Source organism: Lycorma delicatula, chromosome 5 (assembly GCF_047948215.1).
Source record: "Lycorma delicatula isolate Av1 chromosome 5, ASM4794821v1, whole genome shotgun sequence".
Taxonomy (NCBI): domain Eukaryota; kingdom Metazoa; phylum Arthropoda; class Insecta; order Hemiptera; family Fulgoridae; genus Lycorma; species Lycorma delicatula.
The window spans coordinates 149974758-150000887 of record NC_134459.1 but is presented as its reverse complement, the minus strand read 5'-3'; the positions used below and the strand labels follow the sequence as shown (position 1 = coordinate 150000887).

The 26130-nt window shown below is 32.4% G+C and overlaps 1 long non-coding RNA gene across 1 annotated transcript in view; it reads right to left on the bottom strand.

Annotated features, from left to right (window-relative positions):
* LOC142324605 (uncharacterized) overlaps positions 1 to 26130 on the bottom strand; it is a 205548-nt gene that overhangs the window by 30842 nt on the left and 148576 nt on the right. Inside the window, exon 2 of the long non-coding RNA XR_012756343.1 lies at positions 18393 to 18462. This is a non-coding gene — a long non-coding RNA (uncharacterized LOC142324605). The remainder of the gene's footprint in view (positions 1 to 18392; positions 18463 to 26130) is intronic.

Below are 26130 nucleotides of genomic sequence, written 5' to 3'. Positions count from 1 at the left end.
ATACTGTACAGATAAATATTTAAAAACCATTTTCGGTTTTTTTTTAATTTCGATTTTTGAGGGGTACGACGGTGTACAGCGGGGAGCTCAACCAATATAGTTATTATTACTGTTTGTACGACGCGATTGGCTGGACCTGCCTCCGTTACATGACTAAAAAACATAAAATAAATGTAATTCAAAAATTAAAGATTAAAAAAAAAGAAACGAAGTACGGTCGGCTCTTAGTGGTGTTTGTCAGGTAACGCTAAGAAGGGCAAAAAATACGTTTTTACCTGTTGAAGTACGGATAACCCAGTTATAATTAATATTTTTAAGATGGAGGCCGACTACTTTGAAACCCACATTCCTAGGTCACTCAAAGTTTCGGGTCCTGTACTAATCAAACTATTCACTGAAGAAATTACAATACTCTACGCTCCATTTTCGTAACACACAACAAAAATACAACTTCACTGATGGCGCTGTCAAAAATAATGTGTTGGCTGAACGGAGCTGAAACTCGTACTGAGCATGTGGAAGGGATGAAAAAAACCGGTCTACCACAGACCGGTAGACACAGCGTTGCCAGATCGCTCGCACTGTTACCAATCTCATTACTTTTCTCACACACCTCGTATATAAGAGTATTTAGTTATTGTAATTTCAACATTTTTTAATATATTACTGGTAAAGTTTTGCTTAATAGAAAATAATTTACGATTTTTTCGTGATGTCTTGCGCAGCTGAACGAATTTTTAGAATTAGCATTTTATTTTCACGGTTTTTATTTCTCTAAAATTCCAGCATGTGATGTTTTTATACCATGTTAGAGTAGGTGCTAGACGATATAGTATAGACGTAGTTATTTGACCTTCTGAATACTCTTTAAGTAAACCGGATCAAATATTATAATCATTTAATCTAATTAAAGTAATCAAAGATGTCTATTAGTCGAAGTTTTCCAAAATGAACATAATGGAAATTTCGAGAAGTAGATCTACGGGAATGTTTTATAATATCTCAAGTTTTTGTAGATTGGCTGCATGATTTCAGGCGAGTACTATTCTCCAAACAACGTGTTCCTGGAAATAGATAGTGACCGCCTTGTGCGCTTAAGTTAGCAACGGAAATAGTAATCTGGAATGCGTCAGGTCCGTTAGTGTTTGTTACAACTGAGATCACCACATAATCGAAACGTAAAACTAAAAAATGTAATAATAATAATGATCATAGGTCATAAGATTTAGACAGTTGTAAAAAAACATTTACAAGTGATGTCAACGTTTTTCTGATAAAACAATCGTTAATTTCAGTGACCGCAGCAATCCATCACTGGAATATGGAAATAAATTAATAAATTGAAACCTTAAAACGGCACGTTTTACATTATTTTTTTAGATATAGAAATGTTTTCACTGTAATTATTTACTATTTTCCCCTACCATTAAACGTTCTGATATTGAGATATATTCTATTAAATGGTTTACAAACGATAAGGAAAATGATCTCGAGAGTCGGAAAGCATTGGACTGCCCTTAGATTGTAGCTCTCAGACCTGCTAATCGCAAGTCTCTGAAAGTCAACGATCGATGATCGTGTAATTTAGTTGTGGTCATAACTTCGTCATGTTCATATGTATAAGGAACGTGAGTTTAAATCATCACAGTTAATTGTTCTATCGAAAGATAGTGAATCCTTGCGTAGGTTTTTGTATGACTTCGATGTTTTACTAAAATCTAAGAAATGTACAAGTTTGCGGAAATAAAACGTTGTTAAATGAAGAAAGAGACGTATTTATTTATTATAACGTCTACTATAATTAATTTCTCGCCGGGGAAAAATAACAAAAAAGTGTGAAAAATCAATGTCAGAAAAGTAAAAGACTTGGTTTTTCCATTATAATTTTTCTAAAACACGGATTTAAAGATTTTTTTGCGTTTTGGATTAAATAAAAAACCACCCCATCAAGTAGGAGACCGACATATCTTCTCGTAGATGTGTAAACTGTAATTCATGTCTTCGTGAAGTTTGTGTGCAAGTTGTATTAAATATTCTTCAATGATCGGTAGTGATCGTAAAAGTAGCTGATTAATAGTAACTGGATCTTTAAAGGTAAGAGCACGTCAGTAAAAAGTGTTTCTTTGTTCCAGTGGAAATGAAATTTTATCGGCAAAAATAATCAAACGGTACATTGTGCCCAGCACTACTATCATTAGTAACTGTCAGATACCTTTTTGCAATTTTAAAGTTACAACCATCTATCAGTTAACCGTTCGGTGAATTTTGTTTAAACGGACACCGGGCTCATACGAAAATGATAGTAAGAACGTGTCTTGAAGTTAGGGCAAATGCGCCTAGATACAGTAACAGAGTTTTTTTTTATAAAGTATTACAAATACTCAGCTTGATCGGTATTTGAATTTAGAACCCTGGATAAAAGTCAGAGAGATGTAATGTAAATTAAATATTATTTTAAAATTACAACTACCATCTGATATAAATCTGTGCTTGGTTTGTGTAGTGAGAGGTGATGCATCATATTATTGTAGTGTATTTTTTTTATTATTTTTTCCGATGAGTCTGAGGACCTCCATTTATGGTCGGAGTGAAGTGTGGACTCGCTAACAGGTTCCGCTAGATGTTGTTAAGAGAGCGAATGTGTGCCTGCGCCCTACCGACCAAACCTCATATCTTACCGATCCTCCCTTCCCGGGGTCGGGTTCACAATTAAGTATTGTTCGTCCCCGAGAGGTGGACAAACAAAGACAAACAATGACTTCTCTTATGTGTTATCATTAACATTGTATTTAAGGTGGGCTATCACTCGATGATCTTCTGACACGTTACTCTAAGCCAAACAATTTTACTTATGGTCGCAATCCTTTTGGCTATCGACTGCAGAAATAAATTGATAAAAAAGAAGTTAAACTATCAAAATATACAGAGGGAAGGCCAACCGTAATGACACTACAATTTTTTATGTATTTATATTTTTTTACATTTACAAACAAGATTCATAAAAATGACTGGAAAATAAATATTAAATTAAAAAAAAATCAAAGTTAATCTCTAGAAAAAAAGTTCATGAAATTGGACCGAATATTCACTGAAGTTCCGAAGATGCGTTTTGTTAGATAGTTCAAAAATATTTTTTTAATCAAATAATTTCAAGGAAGTCCTACTTTTAAAATTTACTAGGTTTTTCTGAAATCTAAATATAAAAATAAAAAAAAGATTATAAAAAACAAATGTAAAATGTAAATAAAATCAGATTGAGTTTTCTTTATTGTGTAGTTAAAAAGGGATTACAAATGTAAAATCTAATAATATTTTTTGTATGGTGTTTTTCAAAAGATCTATATATATATAAATGTTAAGTTCGTTTGTGTACGGCTTCAAAAACTCAAAATGTTCTGCACCGATTGAGCTCAAATTTTAGCACGATATGTAACCCGCATCAAAGATTGTTTTTATATATTTTTCGCATCAGTCACATACCCGCGACCGCGAGAAAACAGTTTTTTAACGGTCAGCTGTGTACCAGTGACCGCGCCATCTACCGGAAGCGAGGGGAACACTCGCCATACTAGCTAACGACAACCGCAGTCACATGTGAAACAATACCTGTTCCCAATTACATTGTTTATTAACAAAAGAAAAAACTTATCTACTTGCATCTGATTCAGATTATTATACAATCTGAATTAAATATTCACTTTAATCTAGGTACTTTTGTGTGATCGTGTCGTGATTGAGCTGCGCCTTTCACCAAGTTCTGAATTTATTAGAAAACGACTAACAGTGGGATATATGTATTAATGACGCGTGCAACACTGCACTTCCAAACCAAATTCGCGCATTATTCGCAATTATATTGACCGCTTGCTTCCCTTCATCTCCCACAGAGTTATGGGAAAGATATCGATCGCATCGGACTGAGGATACTTTGCATAGAGTACGTCTAGAAAATACCAATATGACCATGGTATTTACAGAAGGCATTTACAACGAAGCATTGATAAGTATTGAAGATATTTATCAAGTTCTTAGTTGCAAATAAAGTTCTTAGTCAATCGGGAATGCCAGCACCCACCCGAGCTGCGATTGCTTCATTTGATGTGGATTTACGCCGTGAACAGAGTTACAACATTGGTGATCTTCAGTCATATGTCCATTCAAACATTCCCAAATTAACGCGTGAACAGAAAGGCATTTATGATCGCATAATGCAAATGATAAATGATGGAGTTGGGGGGACCTTCTTCTTGGATGCGCCAGGAGGAACTGGGAAAACATTCCTCATTAGATTGATTCTAGCAACGGTTTGACAAAAAAATGACAATTATCCTGTTGCGGAATATTAATCAGCCGAAACTCTTGAACGGCACGCGACTTGCAGTTAAGAAATTGATGAATAATGTAGTGGAAGCAACGATTTTAACGGGGCCTTTCGAAGGTGAAGATGTCCTCATTCCTCGAATACCCATAATCCCGACCGATACACCATTTTAATTTAAAAGATTGCAATTCCCAATTCGATTGCTCAAGGTCAATCTTTAGAATTGTGTGGTTTAGATTTAGATGCGGATTGCTTCTCACATGGGCAACTGTATGTTGCGTGTTCCCGAGTCGGCAAACCAGATGGCCTTTATATCTATGCAGACAGTGGAAAAACAAAAAATATTGTATACTCAAGTATTGCAAAATTAAACTTCTATGAAATGTATGCTTTGTTTTGTTTCTCATTTCTCATCCATGAAACCACAATGTGCCACAGCGAAGCGTGGCGGGTAGAGCTAGTATAATTATGATTTTTCTATTGCTACAATGTTTTTGGAATATTTTAACATTTATTTTAACTTAACAATATCTACTTACAGAGTTAATGAAAGAAAATTGAAATAGAAAAAATTCTGAATAATAAACTATCAGTGAATTTTACAAGCAGAAGAAAAGAAAAATGAAAAACATAAAAAGTAGATTTTTTGAAAATATTACTGTTTTTTATGTTTTTATAAATTTTTAGGTCTGTCTTGTTACTATACAGTTAAGGTAATAATTTAACACTTATTTACGAGTATTTAGGTTATTTATACCTAAAGTATTTATTTATACCGAAAAAATTCCCCATAATAATAAAAATAATAGTGGAAATGAAAAAAGGTAGAAATAAAACCGATTAATAATAAAATGTAAATAAATTTACGAACTAATTAACTACAATTTACAAATAAGTTCGTTGACTACTTGTTCTTGTGCTTGAAAGTTGTGAACAGTTCTTATTAGTTGTAGTCAGCACTTGTAATAAACTATTTAGTTACAACGTTGTTAAATTGCGCGGTAGTAGATGTATTATTAATTTTATAAATTTACGTAACGTGAAATTCTGGGATCTATTATTACATCATATAAATTAATAAATAAAGGTAAAAAATAAAGATTATTAGATTAAATTATTTTTAGATTTACTGGTTTATAAAATATGTTTATAGAAAATTAATCTTGATATTGCAATAATAATAATAGATAAAATGATAGAATAATACTAGTAAAAATGATAGAACTCACGTTAACTGACACATACTCCAAAATAAAATTAAGAGGAGAAACATCAGAACCATTCCTAATCAAAACAGGTTTAAGACAAGGAAATGAACTATTCCCACTGCTCTTCAACTTCGTTCTAGAATATAATGAGAGAATGGAACAAAAAAGATCCACCACACGTAACAATTGAAGCAAAGGAGTATGTAAACCATATCAAAGTAAACCGTCTAGCATTTGCAGATGACCTAGCGTTTCTAGTCAGTAACATCGCAGAAGCTAGAATCCAAGTAACCTCATTGGAAGAACTAGCAGGAAAAATAGGCCTATGAATATGATATAAAAAAACTAGAGTAATGGCCAAAAATCCTTTGGTATTGAACCACGTAATCATAAAGGGACACAAAGTCGAGCTAGTTGAACGGTTTAAATATTTAGGAGAAAATATCACTCATGATCTCAAAGAAAAACTAAACTGAAAGAAAGAACACAAAAGCTCAATTTTGCACAAAATCCCACCAAAACAATATACGACAAAATATGCATCTCAATAGATACCAAACTCAAAGATATAACCAAAGATCATATAGAAGCGAAATACACTTTAAACTAAGATCCAACATATCCTACTCAGCAGATATGCAAAGAATAAAAAGAAGAATTCTAAGAACATGCGTAAATAAAAGAGAATTTTCTAATGGGGGAAAACGGAGACTCATACCAAACCAAGAGGTACATAAAGACGTAGAACCATCTCTAGACTACTTTAGAAAAAAAAGAATCTCCTTCTTTGGACACATAATAAGAACAGAATTGAACAGGCTTGTCAGGAAACTGGTCGAGAAATAATGGAAAATGTCCAAAACACCGACCTAGATCAACGAAATTAAACAAGATATGCAAGAACTAGAAATCGCAATAGAAGATTCACGAAATAAAACTGACAATATAAAAATACTAAAAGAAGCAAATTCCAGATTTAAAATTAAAGAAAAGAAAACAACAACGAGAGTTTGTTGTTGAGAAGAACTCAAAAAAGCAAGATCTGACAAAATGAAGAAGTATTGGGAAGCAATCAGGAAAAAAGGAAAAAGAAAAGACGAACCAGAGTTGATTGAAGTGGTTCACTGTGACCTCAAAATTTTCAAAAAAATTATAATAATAAACCCTCAGGAAAGCCTTCCTCCTGTACGGAATGCCCTTCTCTTTGAGTTGGGGCTGATAAACCCATACGTGCCTGAGCAGGCCTGTACTGCACCAGGTTTTCTAGTGGCTATCGTTTCTTTTACGTAAATTTCATAAGAAAGCTACCTATTGTAATGGGTAACATGATTCGATTTCTGGAAAATTTTAACCTATCTTTGCGTTTCACATCCTCCAGACCCCAAAACCACCGTCAGTTCATATACATTTATATATATATATATATGTATATTTTACTTTATTGTGGACACGATAACTGCTGTAATTTTGCTCTAATCACTTTCAAATCGATAAATAAAATATAACGGCCCAAACTCACGGTCGGATTCGTTAATGGGCAAAATCAGACCATGGGGGTGGAAATGGGGGAAGCTTTTTCGAAAAAAACAAACTATGGCTATAACTTTCTTATTAAGTAAAATATCGAATTCGTTTAAAGTTACTACTATTCTTGGGATAAGAGCCTAAAACTTATCTAAGAAAAGTCTTTTGATATCACCAACCATTGGTCCAGGGGGTGGAAAAAATGGGGTTTTGAAGACAAAAAAATCATACCTCCCTTAAAAGGCACAGTATCGAACCGGTTTAAAGTGGTCATTAGTCCTCTGAACATCACCTAAAACGTTTGTCTGAAAAAAGTTTTGATATGATCAACCCTTACAGCAAGGGATGACCAAAAGTTTGCTGGAATTATAAGAAGATGGGGCTTGTCGTATGCTAAATATATGAAACTTTTTTCACATGCAACCATTGTTGTATTGAGTAAATTTGAAGTTTTTCTTAACTTTATGATGGAAATCTTTTTAACTCCCATACTTAGCACCGGTGAAATCTACCTTCGCCTTTCGGGTGTCGAAAGAGATTCAACCTAAAAGCTCTGTATTCTTTTGTATATGACCATGAAGTAGGACTGGCGCGTGTTAGTCGCTCGAGTACTGTAAATTCCTATCTACAATAACGCTCAATAAGGCCTCGAATGGTGAGTCGGTTACTGAATCCGCAACTGGCACACTAAAACAGCGGATTCCTGAGGCGGGGTTGCACCCCGCCTGTCAATCGGTGAATGGGTATCTGGATTTTCTTTTTCTGCATGGAATATTGCTTCTTCGTGTGAGGGGCCCATAGCGGTGGAAGATGCTAAGAAGCGGATTAAATGAAAGTTGGAAAATAATACCTTCCTTTACCGCTTCTACCTCAAAATTACGAAGATGAAAACTGATATAAAATAATACAGTGTACAGTTAATTGTATAGGATTATGGTTGAGCGTTTTTGTTAAATACAAACTAAAACTGTTCAGAATATCTTTGATGAGTGCAGCTCATTATTTGTTGCTAATCGCTTACCTGTGGATATCATGAAGGCGATCAGGAAGGAACTCGGATCGGTGGATAACCTTTCTAATGATAAAACGAATATTTCTGAAATCATTAACGCCGTAATCCAATGCATGTTATCTTTGACGATAGCAAGATTAAGTTTGGTGGAATGGATGCCACAAGAAGACCACGTATACTGAGACTGCGATACAAGAGTGGGACTAAACTCATTTGCCATGTAAATGTTTTAATATCTAATAAGATTCAGGGAAAACCATCTATGAACGAGCTGTATCAACTGGTTTACATCGGTACCCTCGCGGCTGGAAATGGCCGGCGAATCGACGATTTATCGTAAGGAAGGTGCTTTTCCTTCCAGCATGGGAGAGGAGTTTGCATGAGAAAATCGATAAGCTGAGAAGCTACATTTGGTCAGTTAACGCCCTTCTTGAAGACCGATAATTCTGATGGGAGAATTTTTAGGCTGTCAGAAATCATAGTGCCTTGTAGAAGAAATCGTTACAAGATAAGACATATCCGAGAACAGAAACATATATTTTATACTAATCAGACTGAGCTTTATAAAAAAATGGATATTCTATCTCCTTGACGACCTCAAGAAAATTTTCCTCCTGTAAGCGAGGCCGTATTGAATTATTGGGAAGTGATATGGTTGGATTCTCCCGACCTCCGACAGAGCCCGGCTGAATATATCCTGTTTATATATATCTGCAAAAAACATATTTGTACTAAGATGAAAGTCTTATATTAAGAAACTATAATATTTATCGGCGAGATAAACCGCAAAATATAAGAGTTAGAGATGGTGTAGCTATATTAACTTTGATTTAGCCACCACCAACAAACCAGTACATACGGAACTGCAAGCGGTTACTGATTATTTATTACTATCTGCAGCATTTAACTGCCAAAATTTGATTGGAAAGAGGATGATATAATGCGATTAACTGTTCAGCTTTCCACAAAGATACTATTAAGGGTGACCTTAATAGACACAATCTTATTTGGGGGTCGGATCGATAGATTTATAGTGAAGAATTGGAAAATTTTCTTTTAAACTCTGACTTAGCGAAATTAAGTAATTGTTCAGGAATTTATTTTAATGCCAGAGAAGAATCGACGTTTTGTATAGATTTAACATTTATAAGCACATCGATTGCATTGAAGTATTCTTTCAAAGTTTTGCAAGACTTCATGGAAGTGACAGTTTTCCGGTGCAAATTTCAACTGCGCCAATGAAGCTATATCTCATCCCTATAATATGCCATTAATTTTTAAAAGATTCTATTTATAATAGATTATAAAATTATGATATGCAGCAAATGTATGGGCTTATTCTAACCATATAAATTATAAATATTTTAAAAATAATACATTGGCTGCTTTATGTGCCACCGCGCTACCTAATCTATATCGGCACGAACCGCGAGTTAACAAATTACTTTGCCTATACACTAGCAACTTTTAAAAAAGAAATACGTTATAGCTTTTGCCAAATGTACAAACAAGATGAGATCTCTCTTATGTAAACATAAACAGAAACCAGCAATGATCATTTAACAGGAATTTTTACCAATCCCCATTAGCTATGAAGGATACATTGTTAGTTCTAAAATACTGTTGTTATATTGTTAGTTTTAAAACTGAAAATGGTATTGGATGCATTATATACATTAATTGTGAAGCTCATTCTTGGAGTTTGCCAGATTTGGCCATTGTTTATACGACAAAGCTTACTTTTATTCAGCTCTATGCTTCACAGAAGATTTTTACGAAAAGAGTTATTTTATGTTCCAATACTTTAATCGCGTTAATTCCTATTCGGGACAAAACCATTGGGAACACTCTTGGAGTAACATCCTATCCATTCAATGTGTATTATACTGAACGAGACAAAGATGCTTATTTATATGTACTTCAGGGCATCCATGCATCTCAGAAAATGAAAGCGCAGAAACAAGAAGCGAAGAATTTCGAAAACTACACAATTGATAGCAATCCATCACAGCTCATACCATAAAGACTTGGGTTCGAAACTTTGAAGTCACTAGCTCTATGCTAGAAAAAAGAAAGATGAAAAAAAGAAAAAACTAAAGAAGAAACTAAAACTAAAGAAGAAAGATGGTACAGTAAAAACAGTACGTATATCCGAGAATATGGCGACTGTGAAAGAGGGATTTGAGCGAAGTCCAGCCGGTCAGCGCGTCGCCATTCTTTGTCACTCGGATTGCCTGACCACAGTATACGGCGAATTTTGCACAACGACCTCAAACTTCATCCGTATAAAATTCAAACAAGTCGTATAACACAAGGACGTGACTATGAAAACAGAGATCAGAGATCTGATTTTTATTTGTCAGGATTTAGTAACAAGAAAAATTCCCAATATCGGGCTTCCAAAAACCTTAAAATTCCCCTAGAGATGCTGCAAAGAGTAATGGTTGTCTTTAGCAAGAGGCTTACTGAGAATCTACGGCGGAATGGTAGTAATTTGCAAGATGTCATTTTTGAATGAAAAATTTCTCTTTTCGGTTACTTAAAATCAAAAATAATGAATGCTTTCATATCTGTGTTATGCTCATACACATGTAATTTTATTTGGTTTCAAACCAAATAAAATTAATAATTTTCTCTTAATAACGTTTTTAAAATCGCCCGATTCACTGCCGCATCTGTACATTGCAGAAATAAAATTTTGCACTTATTATTGCAATATTTTCTAAACCTTTACGCGTTTTTTAAATCTAAAATCATAAAACCTAGAAAGGTTAAAATTTCTAAATTTATTCAAAATGATACTTAGATATGTAGAAATTAATATATATATATACAAGTGTCATAACTGGCTGACTGACTAAACCAACAGCTCAAGCCAATTATCCTAGGTAGGTTAATCTTAAAGGTTACATTATTTTTATAACGTAGACACCCACAGTGAGGAAGGCTTTGCAAAATTCCGTCTAATAGGGGTGGTAAAGGGAGCAAATTTTTTAATGAAAATTCTATACCTCAGGAACCGAAGGTGTTACAATTATAAAAATTGGTATTTAGCCTCTTATTTAAGAACAAATTGACACTTGCTTTACCATTTTTCAAAGATCTGATTTAGAGACGTTAAAACGGAAGCAAATTAAACCAAAATAATGTTTTCAGTTGAAACTATAAATAAATCAGTCTTTATATACACGGATTGATACTAATTCACGGATAAAAAAACTGTCCCAGTACTTGGATCGATGGACCAAGGGAAGCTATGGTAGAACCTTAATAAGACCAGCATCATAAAATAAACAATCGTACAATAAAAATAGATGTGATAAGAAACCATATTAATTATTTGAAAAACAAATACATAAAATAATCTAAGGTAAGTATATGAAGATATGAAATATAAAAAATAATTACAAAATAAACCACAGTCTAGAAGGCTTTAATGAAATTATTTGAGCACATACAATACGTTGAATTATATGTACAAATACAACTTGAACGATGCAAAAAATGCAGGTTTTTTGACTTTTACTTTCTTGGTATCATAGCTGTAGAATTAACGGTAAGCTGCAAGAAGGAAACTATGATAGTAAAAATATGGGGAATGGGTTTTTTTACATTTCTCTATGTTTCATGACCCAGGGATCCCAAACCCCCCCCCCCCCGCCCAAAAGAAAAATTGGCGGGTAATGTTCACCAATACGCGTACGTATTGGCATATTCAAAGCTTAATAATTTTTGACTCGATAAATTGACCTTGATGAAATTTGGTACAGAGAATCTTTTATATGGGTGAATTTGTTTGATAAACGTTTGGGGTTAGTATCTCTAGGAGGGGCTAGATAGTTTCTTTCGCGTCAATTATCTCAAAATTTTGCTAAGATAGCTTTATATTACGCTGACTTAACGCCCACTTTATATTAAGCTCAGTACATACTTATCTTACCATCTTTAAAAAATATTACCTCAAAATTCCCCCTTACCAAAAAGGGAAAAAAGCTATCACTATTTATTGCATCTTTTTTAACCGAATTTTTTTCTGTCTTCCTAGGTATAGCAGAAGTGCAAATGATCCAAAAAAAAATAATTTGGAGTAATATTGTTGCTGGGGAAGCGGATCAAGACTTAAAAATATCGATTATGAAATTTTTTAAAAACACTTTTTTTTGTTTATATGCAGATATCATTATTTTTCCATATATTAGAATAAATAACCAATGCCTGGAAGGTAATACAACTTTTTCAGATTTTTTAAATTTATTACTACCATATTATTTAAAAATTCATCGATAGAGTAATATTGTTTCAGTAAAAGAAATTTTTTTAATTTGTATTTAAGCAAATTGGTGAGAAGAATTTTTAAATGGTTCGGTAATTAAATAAAAATGACAACAAAAGTATAATAAGGGCCTTACTTGTAAGAAGAAATATTGTGTTGAACTATACGAAAACACTGATCTGTTTTCTTGTTTGATAAATGTAGATGTTATTTTTTTAAGAATAAGTAACTAAACTTTTTAGAAAAAATTAAAATTCATAAAAATATGAACGAATGGAAAGTTAACACCATTAATTTTCTAAGTATCAGTCTACATGATTCATACTTGTGGACGCCAGCCAAAAGTAATCTGACAGGCCATTTTTGCTCCTTAAAAACTTGTGTTTTTTTTTTAGGAAATCCCCACCAAGAGATCATATAATACTTCAGACGGGAATAAACATAAGTATAGTAATTATTTAACAACGATGTGATTTTAGAATTTTATTAAAGCGCTTCAAAGAAAAATAGTATGACTTGATTTTATCATCCCAAAAGAATTTTTAATCTAAATGAACAAGAGGAATTTAAATAGAGATTTAATCTATCGATTTTGAATCCCGGTTGGCTTATTCGTTTCACCTTACAAAATTAAATTTATAAGATCGATCATTTTCCTAAATTCTGTTGGTCAATTGAATTATATAATTTTTTTGTCGTGTTCTATTCGATTTATGGAATAAATATTTATTTTTAAATTTATGATTTAGAAATAACGATCTAATTAATAACACTGTTTGTGGGTTCGAAATTTTTTAAACGAAAAATAATGTTCTTTTTATTTAATCACGAAGTTCGTTAGAACTTCTTCGTTAAGAGGCGACGAAGTCAACGAACTACGTTTACAGTTCTAAACATGTAGTAACCTAACAGTAAAATGAAAATTGGAAAAAAATAAGTGTGAAAACATTATATTTCACTTCAATTAGATTAGTAATAAAGAATACTTCCAAAAAATACCTCGAATTTTGTTAGATAACGTTTTTTTTCCATTTGATGAACCGTGGGGCTAGAATATGTCTTTTTTTTTTAGTATCTTTACAACTCACCGGGTTGGTGTAGGGTGAACAAATCCCCAAATCAGCTGATTTGGAAGTCAAGAGTTCCAGAGTTCAAGTCCTAGTAAAGGCTTTTATATGGATTTCAGTACTACATCGTGGATACCGGTGTTCTTTGGTGGTTGGTTTTCAATTAACCCCACATCTCAGGAATGGTCGAACTGAGACTGTATAAGACTACACTTCATTTACACTCATACATATCATCCTGATTCATCCTCTGAAGTAATACCTGAACGGTAATTCCCGGAGATTAAACAGGAAGAAGAAAAATTGTATCTTTAAGAATCGCGCTGTTAGATAGCAGTACTTATAGTACTGGGTAGCGTACAAAACCTTGATAATGTACTTGAAATAATAAAATTAAAAAAAAAAATATATACCATAGCTTATTTTAATAGTAAATCTTGCTTTGTAAATGAAAGTACTGAAGATAAAAAAAATGTTTAATTCTCCTTCTTTAAAAAAATAAAAGTATTAGTTTACAAGAGATTAAACTAGTTTTATTAAAAAAGGAATAAATAATACAGAAATAAATTCGAGTGGTAAAATCGAATTCAACGATAAAAATTGAGGGTTACACTTACAAAGTAAAAGTGCAAAAATTACATCACGAATCTTCTTTTATTATTATACTTTTTTTAATAAAAAAGGAAAAATATGGTATGAAGTGAATGATATGACTATCAAAAAAAAAAAAAAAAAACAAAAATGGCCGTGAAATTCAACTTGTTTGTTCTAAGGCAATAGATTTTAATAACAAATCAATAAGATAACAATTAGTAATTCATAAAAAAAAATGAAAGAAAATTGTTTCAATATTACACTAATGATTAAAGAACACTTCCGTGAATAAAAATTTTGTTACCACTGGATTATGCAATTCGTTTTATATCGGTATTAAATCTGTATGAAAACATTTCGGAACGAAAATGAGAGAATTCAAGAAAATGAAAAAAAGATTATAAAATGTTTTCAGCAATTCAGTTCCAACAAAATTACAATGAAATTGTAAACCGTACGGTAGGTAAGTCTTGCAGATATAAATTTTTCCGCTCAAAAAACAAAAATTTCTGTAATATAACTGTTTTTAACAAAACGATACTGATATCAAAAAAGGTACATTTCAATTCTCAAAACATTCTCACTACATTTCTATTCTCAAAATTTGTTATTAATTTAGAATTTTGTTTAAAAAATATTAATGTTAAATATAGATATACAATAATAAATAATAAACAATGTTTAAGCGTTCCATATAATAAGAAAAAAAGAAAAATTTGTTACAAAACTCTTACCGGCCTGATTTAATTTATTAAGCAACGAATAATCATAAGAACTGTATTATTTCTGTAAATGTAATATGCATTACATATAAATGTTTTTCGTTTACTTAATTCAATGATTCTAATTAAAGCGCGCTCGCATTCCGTATATAATTCGTGCAGGTGTGGCGGTACTAGCAGCGATGGTCGGCACTACTAAACGAATGTAAATTCACAACATACACATAACAAATTTTATTGTACGGTCGGCGGACTGGTGTAGCCGCGAGGCATAACGCACCAGGTACCGAGTCAACTCAAGTTCTTGAGTTCAAGACCCAGCCAGACCGAGTTACTTTCTTAAACTTTAAATATTATTCATTTATTTAATTATACCTCTCATCTGTGACGTCATTTCTCTTCAACAGCATTTTTGGGGGTTGGGGTGCGATTTTGCAAAAATATTTTTTTTGAAAATATTGTTATTTTATAATTGTTAACAAATGAGTCTAAAAAAGTATGGCCTTAATTAGGTGAAATCTCGAGGTACTAAGGGTGACCTTGCTCTACAGCCTCACTCCCTTGACCTTTTACGTTGAAAATTTGACCAAGTTTGGTAAAAATCGGTCGACTAGTTCTGGAGATATAAGATTATTTAGAGGCCAACACAAACACACATGTACATCGAACATTAACATACCGGAAAATTTTCATGCGGTTTTTTGGTCTTTTGGGTTCCTTTGGTGTCAAAATGTCAAGATCCGGTGTAAACCGCATATTCCCAAATTGGACCGATTACAATAATTTCTTTTCCAGAGCTCTAGCTCTGCTATAGCGTTATCTAGACGGGAAAGTAATGGAGTAAACAATTTTTTTCAAATATTTCATATTTCCGCTAGATTTATTAAAATTGATTTGAGTGTTATTTTCTTTCCTTCCTAGCATTCCCACTTTTAACATTTGTAGTTGACGGATGAAAATAACATTCAAATCAATTTTGTGAAGTAAAGAGTTTTAAATCGAGATATCAAGCCATTCGATTTTGAATATAATTTACCCGTAAATTTCTTGAATAATCATTTTAAAAAAACATTCTATCGGTCGATTAAAATTTATCTATAGGCTTATCAATTTTTTGGAAAATTTGTCGGATAAATATTTTTTTTATATCTGAGTTTTAGATTCCGCTGGAATTTATTAGACTGACGTGTAGTTTTGTATAACCACACATAATGATATTCCTGTTTCAAAATTTTTAAATATCTTTTAAATTTCTTGAATTCTTTCGCTTCTTATAGAAATAATTTTTCAAATACATATATCATATGGGAATAAAAAATACAAAAGCTAATACAAGGTTACTGTATTTTCCTTGCATTGGTTATTTAATCTTATGCAATGGAAAATAATGATACTTGAAAAAAGTTTAAAAAATTCAAAAATCGATAATTTGTTAACTCTATTCTGTCATCCATCCCCAAAATCACTTCCCAAAAACATTTGTTGGTTTGTCTACGTTTACTTTGTTAAACGCAGAAATATAAAAAAAATTCCACTGAAAAATGTACAACCAATAAAAAGTTTAATTAAATTTATTTTGTGTGGTAGGGGGTGAATTATGATGAAATTTTATTCAATATTGTTATTAAAAGTTTAAATAAACCAAAAAGGTTTTAAAAACCTCCAAAAATAGATATTTTTAAACTTTGATATTGTCCTAAAAGTATTTTTTTAGGTCATTTACACTTCTACTGTGCTTAGGAATGCATAAAAAAAAATAAAAATAAAAAAATATGCAATAAATAAAAAGATTTTCCATTTTTGGGAAGAAGAGAATTTGGGGCAATTAAAAAAAAAAAAATGGTAAGATAAACATATACGCATGTACTGAGCTTAGTTTTAAGTGGGGTTATAGTTGAACAATTTTTTTAAAATTTACCCTAAAGTAAACTATCTACTCCACCCTTTAGAGATATGGATTTTTTATCTCTTCTTTTTCCCTACATTTTTTACCCCGCTCCCTAGAGCCGGATCGTACTTAAGCATAAACACAGTTCCGGGGGATGCCATCACCTCAAACCACCCGGGCAGGAACTCTGGGTTCGGCTATGCCGTCTCCAAGGCTCCACCCAGGCAGCCGGGGCTCGGTCTTTAGTGCCACGTCTCTAATAATGGTATCCCCAGAAAGGATCCCCTCACCGGGACTACAGTCTTACAAGTGCCATGCCTCAAGCGAGGAGACCTCAAAAGCGATCTCCCCGCCGGGACTCCGGTCGACCACTGCTTAGTCTCACATAAGGGACTCCGAAAGGGATCCCCTACCGGGACTATGGTCTTTCTCCTCCTTTCTTTCAGCCCCTCCTTAACGGGGCTGTCCCAACCCTAAACTACGCTGTTCCCCGGAACGCAGGCGCGCGGCTCTCATGACTTGTGAATGACCCTACAACCACGGCTCCCAAGCGAGTGCCCCAGCACATTCCAAAACTTACCAACAAATTTCCCCACGTACATGCCAAAAATTTCATCAAAATCTGTTTATCCAGTCAAACGTTACTAAGCTTCATACACGCCATTTTTGAGTAATTAGCATGCTTTCTTCTTGCAGCAGCTTTAGAGCTATGATGCCAGGAAAGTAAAAACGGAAATTCAAATCCAGACTTGTAATGTTATATTCTTAACACTGGTTGGATTGTATCCTAAGTCTGATTTATTTACTCGTACGTTAATTTCATTAAAATGTACTTTTCGTTGAATTATATAAAAGCTTATCGTTTTCCATTAATTTATTAGAACATTTTTTCGTACATATAATTTTAAGTTTCTACTGCCTGCAGCAAAGACGGTCATGATTTTCTACATCATGATCATTTCCAACCCACTTTTACTTAAATTATTGAAAACATTCATAAGAGCTTAAACATTTTACAATCTATTTTTCAATATTAAATTAGTATTTTTTTAGATATATTTGTAAACGTAATAACTATAAGAATGGAAGTTCAAGTCGAGAGAACGGTCTTTCAATTTTAAACCACCATTAGCTGGTTACTCTTATCTCGTAGTACGATAAAAGGGTAAATAATTATACAAACTGATAATATTTTCTCAACAGTAATTTGATTAGTTCGCTGGAATTCGAACTGTACTAATTTTATCTCATAAAGACCTGCTAATTCTTAATTACTTTTAAGATTATTTTTCAAGTATTTACTACCTTGCGTTAATAATATCAATTTTGCATAATTCAATGTGTAATCGACTGTGTTCTTCTTTTACAAGAATAAGATACAAATTTCTATTTTATGTTTCACCACACACGTAATTTTCAATATAGTTCAAATAAATTTGTATAAAACCTCTTACATATTTATTAATACGTATAAATTTGTATGTAAAAAATAGACATTTTTTTGTAGGTAAAATTAAAGAATATATTAGTTCAAAACTAACGAAATAAATAAATAAATGATTTTTTAAAAACATTTATTAAAAAAATCCTTTATTTAAAAAGTGGAATATAAAAAGAACGTGTATCGAGAATGAGTTCTGGAAGTAACTTTATTTTAAAAAGAATTAAAAGATGAACCCTAAAAAATAAATATTTAAAATTACACTATATTTGCATACAAGTTTATACATCTTGTATTCGTAAAATCTGTGAAACAAGTAGTAAAATGAAATTTTGTACTAACCCTTGAACGCCGCACTCTTCTCATTCGTAATCTTCTTGGACAACAGACGCATAGGATCCTGGCAAATGCCCTGGAAAAAAAACTAAGTTAAAGTTTTGTATCGGTGAAATTATAAATTCAATAAAAACTATATATACAATCCTACTTTCTTCTTTTTTTGTAAAAATTTAAATCGGGTAAAAAGTTTTTATTTGAACGAAAAAACTGTTCATTAAAAAAAGGTTATAATAAAAATACGATAGAAAATGAACTAAAACTTTCTCTAGAAAGATTTAGAGATACAACCTTGTAAATTCTATTTTGATTTTTTGTTAAAATTTCCAACCGTCTAATAACTTCAAATAGAATGAATGATAAAGAAGAAAAATGTGGAATAACCGATTTTGAAGAAATATTTCAAACGCATTTATACATCAGCTATTTTATTGTTTTTTTTTTATCTTCAGTCATTTGACTGGTTTGATGCAGCTCTCCAAGATTCCCTATCTAATGCTAGTCGTTTCATTTCAGTATATACTCTACATCCAACATCCCTAACAATTTGTTTTACATATTCCAAACGTGGCCTGCATACACAATTTTTTCCTTCTACTTGTCCTTCCAATATTAAACCGACTATTCCAGGATGCCTTAGTATGTTATAAAATTAAAATAAACAAATGAAATAATTCCTCCTGATTTCTAGACTTTTTTCCATTTATAAATTCTCAATATATACACTCAAAAGTTGCTGAGTCTTGAAAAGACTAATTTTAGCGTGACTTATGAAGAGGTTATTTTCCAAATTAATGGAAAATAGTTGAAGTAATTATTGTTATAAAATCAAAAAGACCAATTATGAAGTAAAATCATACCATCTTATTAGTTTATTACCAATTTTGACAAAATCATTAACTAGACTACTCCTGAAAAGATTAAAGCTGTTAATTCATAAATATAGCTTGATCATCAATTTGGTTTTGTGTAAAGTTCCTTACGAGTGAAGATGTACTTGTGTGCTTTTGATAGTAATAAATAGTATAGTATAAATGGTATAAACGACGTTCTAAAAAAAGGAAGTTTTTTACCGTAAAATTTTTGGTCATAAACCGAGCACTGGTAATGATAAATTTTGGCACGTTTTACAAAATGTCAAGCGTGCCAAAATACACTTTGTACAATATCTTATTCGGCAAGATCATAAAGTCGCAAACTTTTAAACAGATTTTTCACGGAAAAATTTAATATTCAACAAACAGGGCCGCATCTAATGTCAATAGGAGTGCCTTATGGAAGTATTTTGTCACCACTTCTAGATAATTAGTACATTTCAGATCTACTCCTTACGGGAAATCTAACAATAACTACTTTTTCAGACCGCACCATTATTTATGCGGTATGAAATACGCGTCACAACTGCAGCATCAACATATTTACAACATCCGTTTAAAAGATTGTCAAATAACAAAAGAAATGACATTTGGAGATAAAATTAAAAAAAACTCGTAATGCTTACAAATTAAGTCAGATACAGAGAAAGTTTACACCTTGACAAATATTTCACTTGTACACCTTTTTTTAACCTCCGAGTACCACCGTTAAATATTGCCTCAAGGGATGAGGCGAATGATTTGTAGCGTGTGTAAAAACGCCATGCATGACCGGGATTCGAACCCAGGACCTCCGGATGAAAGGCTGAGACGCTACAATTCGTGCCACGGTGGCCGGCAAATATTTCACTTGAAAAAGACATAAAAAGCGTAAAATGTTTAACATAAAATTTAACAGTTCTACTGGCTTATTGATATTACATCTATATTATTAGCGAATAATATATTTTGATTATACAATACAATTTTCAAGCCCGTTTAGTCGTACGAAATAACGTACGGGGAACAAAAGCCTCAAATCAAAAATTTATGCGGAAATCACAATAAAAATTTCCACAAACAATCGTGATCGCACCTAGATATATTTGAAACAAGATTTTATTAGGAGAAAAACAGTTGACAACACAGTTGTAGGACTTACCCGTCACGCGGCTTTTTTCTGATGCACGGCGCTTACACACACAACTTAATTTCAAATATTTATTATTTTATTTAAATACAATATTTTTTGTTTATTTAATTCAATGATTCTAACTAAAGCGCGCACGCATACCGTATTTAATTCTCACGGGTGTGGCTGTACTAGCGATGGCGGTCGGCACTAACTAAACTAATGTAATTTCACAACTTACGTAGAAGAAATTTCGCTTGTACGGTCGGCAAACTGGTGTAGACGAGAGGCTTAACGCACCAGGTACCGAATCGATCGGGCGATCGAGTTCTCAAGACCCAGCCAGACCGAGTTACCTTTTTATACTTTAAATACAGGGTGTTTCATATAAAACGCAACCCATCAATCACTCATCCATGAAATTTCAAAAGTCAAGCTTACTCCCCTACTCGTTACTGAAATGGACTCGTCCAACATCTGAACATCGCGGCGACGCAGTAGAACACTACCGATAGTAACAACAATGCGATCATAACATTCAGTGTACTGCTAGAGACAAGATGGTGTTTTCGCTAGATGAACGAGTTTTCATTGTTGAGTCGTACTTCAGTACGAAATCAGTGGTTGCGTGCAAGATTTGTTTCGCCATAAGTACCCAGATAAACCGGCTCCTAACAAAACATCAGTATTAAGGTTAGTTGCAAAATTTAGAGAGACCGGTTCTCTTAATAACAAGGAAAACAAAAGATCTACGTCAGTGTTGAATACAGATACAGTCGCTGAAATTAAAGACCGATTACTCGCCTCGTCAAATAGATCGATCAGACGTTTGTCTGCTGAAATTAATTTGTCTATATCAACTGTTCATCGGGCGACCAAACAATTACAATTACGACGTTATCGCATTCAAACGGTTCATCAACTTCTCGAGCCCGACAAAGAAAAACGGCTACAATATTGTCAACGGTTCCGTCGATTTCTGCGTGAGGGAATTAATGTTATGGATTCGTTATTTTTCACAGATGAAGCACGGTTTCATTTGGATGGTTACGTAAACAGCCAAAACAGTAGAATTTGGAGCGCTGAAAATCCCCACGTTTATTACGAAAAACAATTACACCCGCAGAAGTCGGGCGTGTAGTGCGCGATATCGCGGAAGAAAATAATCGGTCCATTTTTTCGAATACACCATTACTGCAGAACGATATCGGGATATTTTATTTCAGTTCATTGCACTCTTGGAAGATGAAGACAGACACTGCTGGCTACAACATGACGGTGCGACATCGCACTACGGAGGTTCAACTTCTGATTTCGTTGAGGATTCTTTGGTAATGGTGTTATCGGTAGAGGCTTAGGGCCACCAAGATCTCCAGATTTGACTGCGGCGGACTTTTTTCTATGGGGTTACCTCAAAGAAAAAGCAACAAACCACGAACACTTGAACAATTAAAAGTCAATATTGAACAAGCTGTATTAAATATCCAGCCACAAACTTTGAAAAAAAGTTGCAAGAAACGTTGTAAAAAGAATCAAAGCTTGTATTCAAGAAGATGGCCGCTACTTCCAACATTTAATCTAAATGTAAGGTAATGGGATGGTAATAATAAAAATTACATTTACATTTACACATGCCTTTTTATTATTTCAATACCTACCAATATAAGGTTGGGTTGCGTTTTATATGGGACACTCTGTATTATTAATTTAATTCTACCAGTCATTTCTGACGTCACAACACAGCAGACGACTACAACAGCATTTTTGATGGGGATGCGATTTTGCAAATTTTTTTTTTACATATATTTTCATTTTTTAATCGTTAAGAAATGAGCCTAACAAAATTTGACGTTAATTAGGCGTAATCTCGAGATATTGAGAGTGACCTTGCTTCACAGTCTTACCCCGTTGACCTTTTAAGTTGAAAATTTAATGGCATTAATTCACCGTATATAGAAGTAATCTTACCAAGTTTGGTCAAAATCGGTCAAATAGTTCTGGAGATATAAGATGATTTAGAGGCCAACACCGAACACACGTACATACGAACATTAACATTCGAAAAATTCCCATCCGGTTTTTTTTTTTGGTTCGTTAGTTATCAAAATGTCAAGATCCGGTGAAAATAGCATATGCCGAAATTGGACCGATTAAAATATTTTCCCTTCTAGAGCTATAGCTCTGCTATAGTGCTATCTAGATGGTAAACTAATATTTGCTGTTGTTTTGCTTTAACTGATGTGTTTATGTTGATATTGCACTACGACGTATGAATGTGTGAGTGGGCGTGTAACCTCCCTTCCAGAAGGAATGCTTCGTTAGCGGTTCCAGGAAGGGTGGTAGCCAGGGGTGGCGGTTTAGTCGGTAGTGCGCAGGTTTACATACGCATATTAATAACATCGTGCGGCACCTGTTAAGCGTCCGTAAATGGACCACCTAAATACCGTCCGTAAATCCCACCTCTTTAACAAAAAAAAAAAAAAAAAAAAAAAAAAAAAAAAAAAAAAAAACAAAGATGTAAACTAATACTAATAACTAAATCAAGTAATTAAACTTAATTGTGGAAAATTTAAAAAACGACTACAAATATAAAAAATTATTTGACCAACGACTAGCTAGTCAGCAACAACGCATTAAGACACTTAAAATGATTAAATGTAATAAAATTATTTTAACGGATAAAAAATGTGACCACCTTATATGATAATAATTTAGTGTATCGCCGATATTGGGCTACTTTAATAAAAATAAATTTAATCTTAAAAAATTTGCTCATGGCTCCGAAAAAATTAGTCGCAGATGTTGTACGTATATTTGAAAATATAAATATTACATAAATTTAAAACTGAATCTTACAAATGTATTATTAAAAACAATATTAATACTAAAGTAATATGAAGTGAAGTTAATAATAAGAAACGATATTAAAAATTGTTTGAAAGTCGCTAGACAAAATGTAAATTGGAAATTAAATTGATATAGCGATCCGATTAAATAATTAATTAATTCTATTAATTAAAAATATGATCGCAAGAGACTTCAGCAGAATAAAATTAATCTTTCCTTTTTTTTAATTTTCCTATAAGAAAGTTTGAAAAAGTATTGGGATATAATTAAAAATAGTGTATGATATTAATTTTTAATGAAAATATTGGAAATATCAAATAAAATACTTTATATCTAATGAGTTTTTCTGTAACTTACCGAATACTTGCTAAAAAGATATGTAATGATATAACATTTATTTTTCTTGTTAATATAATGTCGAATTTTAAAGGTAAATATTTATTTAAATCTTTAAGATATCTTTAAAATGTTAATAACTTATTGAACGTAAAATAAATATTTATATTTTAAAACGCGCATATTATTATTGACTAAACGTATATTTATATATATTTATTTATATATCAAAAGAGATTTTAACAAACTTGTTTATTTTATTACAGTTTAAAAAATCATCGAAGAAAATATTACCATAATTATAAAAAATAAATTAATATTATTATTTTTTACTCATTATATGAGTTAAAAAAATTACTCATTATATGAGTTATAACGAGACTCATTATATTAAATTTTATCGCTAATACCAAGTAGAAATAGAGTGTGCTGCAGTTCCACAATGCCTATATGCGAGCCGACACTGCTAACGAAAACGTTTTTAAAAATAACAGGAAATATATGTCAGGCTTAGAAGAAAAACCCGCCGGGTTGGTCTAGTGGTGAACGCGTCTTCCCAAATCAGCTGATTTGGAAGTCGAAAGTTCCAGCGTTCAAGTCCTAATAAAGGCAGTTACTTTTATACCGATTTGAATACTAGATCGTGGATACCGGTGTTCTTTGATGGTTGGGTTTCAATTAACCACACGTCTCAGGAATGGTCGAACTGAGGCTGTACAAGACTACACTTCATTTACACTCACACATATCATCCTCATTCATCCTCTGAAGTAATACCTGAACGGTAATTCCCGGAGGCTAAACAGAAAAAACAAAGAAAGGCTTACAAGGAAAACTGAGAAGCGAATTTGTTTCTTCTTGTCTCCTTCATGATGCCGAATGTACTGTTGGTTATCGGTATTACCAAATCTATCGAAATGTAACTGATATTCAGCTTATAAGTGACAACTTCTATCTAATTACTACACGCATTGGCTATATAATGAGAATCATTACTATTAGAGAAACCAATCCTGATTGTGTTTCTCGCATTTTAAAAATAATTTAGTTTTAAGAAAGACTTGGATAGATAGTTTAAAACAACAAATGATAAATTTATGGAGAAGGTTATCATAGATTCATAACATTTTATGTACAATATTTGACACTATTCTGAGAATTAAGACCTAAAGAAAAAAAAATTAGAAAAAGTTTTACGCTACGAAACAAAGCGTTAGATATATGATAAAGATAAAAGAATATGAAATGTGAAACCTACATCCATGGCTGAGTCTCAGCCTTCATCCAGAAGGTCCTGGATACGAATCAGGAAAAATATTTTTTTAATAACTGCAGTTAATGATTTTTTTTGTTATGAAAAAATAGTCGTTAAAAGGTAGTTAAATTTAAAAATTTTACATAATCAATACACAAGTTACGTATAATACAAGAAAAGGAAGGCGTAGATTTACGGAGAACTATAAATGAATTTTATTAAGAGTGTAAACCATCACATTAGAGCGGAAGTTCATTAGGTAATTACCATATGTATTTTTTTATATTGAGTAATTTATTTATCTTGCTTAGCTTCGTTATAATTAAATTACATTTTGACGCGTTTTAGATATATTCCATTTTCAAAACTCGCTGTACTCCTTTAATTATGACGAAGCTAAGAAAGGAAAATTATCACTAAGATAAATGTATTCAATATAAAGATTATGACACGTTAGCAGAAAATGTATATATTTTAACCGTAATAATACGCATTAGTAAATGGTGTGATACTGTTATAGTATATTAGGAGATGGTCGAAATAGTTTTATAAAAAGAGTAGAAGAGTTTTATATTAAAAATATGATTTTAACCGCTTAATAATCCATTTTCCTCCCAATAACAAATAATTTGTTAATTATTATTAATAACTACAATAGTTGAAGGTATAAAATTGATTAATAATGAGTAATTGGATTCCCCTGTTCTCAGTTATAAGTTATCAGGGATGGAACTAGAAAAAAGATTATTTAAAAAAAATTTAAAATCCATCTATTTAAGATTAAAAGAATTACCGTGAATGGTAAGTAAAAAATTAACAAAAATGTTACTACTAACATTTTTTACAAATTTTATCTTTAAAATGCATACTAAACGCATCTAAACCCGTTTTTCACAAATTGAGGGATGACTCAGCCTGAAAAGATTGTAACAGTTTTTAATTTTTGAATGAGTTACTTCACTTCATTATACTTGAATATTGACCCATTTGAATTCATGCTTTCTCTCCTGGTATATTCTCTGTCCTTCATGTTCTTTTATAAATAAATCCATTTATTTTAAAATCACTAAACGTTTACTTTTCATAAACATATAAACTAATTTTTTTCTTTTGTTTTTGATGTTAAAACAAGGATAGGTAGGAGTAAGGAAGTATTAAGTAGGAGGAGAAAATGATGTGTGAAAAATTGAGCTGGAACTTAAAAAGAGATGGGAAAGATGTTATATTTGAAGTGCCATGCTATATGGAACTGAAATGTGGAAACTAAGGAAGGTGGACAGAAGAAGAGTTAGGCATTTGAGATGCGGGTGTGGCGTAAAA